A 1,530-nucleotide genomic window follows, 5' to 3' on the forward strand; every position below is an offset into this window, starting at 1 on the left:
ATCCCCGGAAAAAATTTTAGCAAGTCCGTACACTCGTTCAAACTTTGCAATTTTCAGTGTGGCAAACATGCTCTCAGATTTAAGAGTTTACAGCAACAGGGGTGCATTAAATTAAAAATCGACTCACAGTATCTTAAAGTAGAGATTTCAAGCTTTCATTTGCAAAAAAGTTCATCATTTTACGATGATTTTTCGCGGAGTTACCGTTAACCAAAGTTGACCAATTTTTGCTCAAAATTTTTCTATGCCATAATTTTTTTGAGCAGTGTATATATGATATAATAGCTATACATTATTCGATAAATTGCAAATTCCAAAAATTTATAATGTCGTTAGTCTGATTACAAATTTTAAATCATTATGTTAAAAAATTACACAGAATTTATCGAATTTCTGTACATACACACAATATCTATAATCCCGTGGAAATTTTACATTATCCCGCAAGAACGTCCCTAGGATATCCTGAGGCTGTTCCGAGGACATCCTGAGCCTGAACTGAGGCTGTTCTTAAAGTGTCCTGAAGAAGGTATCACCCCTATTAAGCTGGACCCCCCACCATCGCAAATTATTCGGACCTAGTCAAAAATTTAGTGCTATTTTGTTGCTAATTAGTTGCTCTAATCCGAATTTTGTTGCTCCAACCGTTTAGCAGGAAATCGCGTAAAAAATAGGGGGGGGGGGCTAGCTTAATGGCAAGCTGGACCCCCCATATAAAAAAAAATATATAGAGCGGTCCTATAAAAAAAATCAATACACAAAATCAGATTTTGTTGCTTTTTTGTTGTTCCAAGATAGTGTTAAAACATTTACAAAAAATAACATTTTTTAAGAAATATTATTATATGCACTCAGCACTGCACCGCCGTATTCAAACAATGACACTAATAAAATTAGTTGCTCGCACTGAGTTTGACATAAAAATGATATGCAAGCATCTTACTATCGAAATAAGTCGGTTTCCGATTTTGTTGCTAGCTGTAACATGTAAAAATTAAATAGTTTATCCCGCCCGACCGCGCCGCGAGCTCTAAGTTTTCTTGTCCGAGCGTTCCAGATTTTGTTGCTCGCATAAATTTGGTACATAAATAATCTGTAAGCATCGTACTATCGAAAAAAGTCGGTTTCCGATTTTGTTGCTAGCTATAACATGTAAAAATTAAATAGTTTATCCCGCCCGATCGCGCCGCGAGCTCTAAGTTTTCTTGTCCGAGCATTCCAGATTTTGTTGCTTGCATAAATTTGGTATATAAATAATCTGTAAGCATCGTACTATCGAAAAAAGTCGGTTTCCGATTTTATTGCTAGTTATAACATGTAAAAATTAATTAGTTTATCCTGACCGACCGCGCCGCGCGCTCTAAGTTCTTTTCAAAATCCTTCCAGAAATTGTTGCCCGCATGAATTTAGTATATAAATAATCTGCAAGCATCGTACTATCAAAATATAACAATTTCCGATTTTGTTGCTAGCTGTAACATGTAAAAATTAAATAGTTTATTACATGTTACATGTTACAGCTAGCAACAA

This window comes from Wasmannia auropunctata, unplaced genomic scaffold, assembly GCF_000956235.1.
Source record: "Wasmannia auropunctata unplaced genomic scaffold, wasmannia.A_1.0 LD336111.1, whole genome shotgun sequence".
NCBI classification, from domain to species: Eukaryota; Metazoa; Arthropoda; class Insecta; order Hymenoptera; family Formicidae; genus Wasmannia; species Wasmannia auropunctata.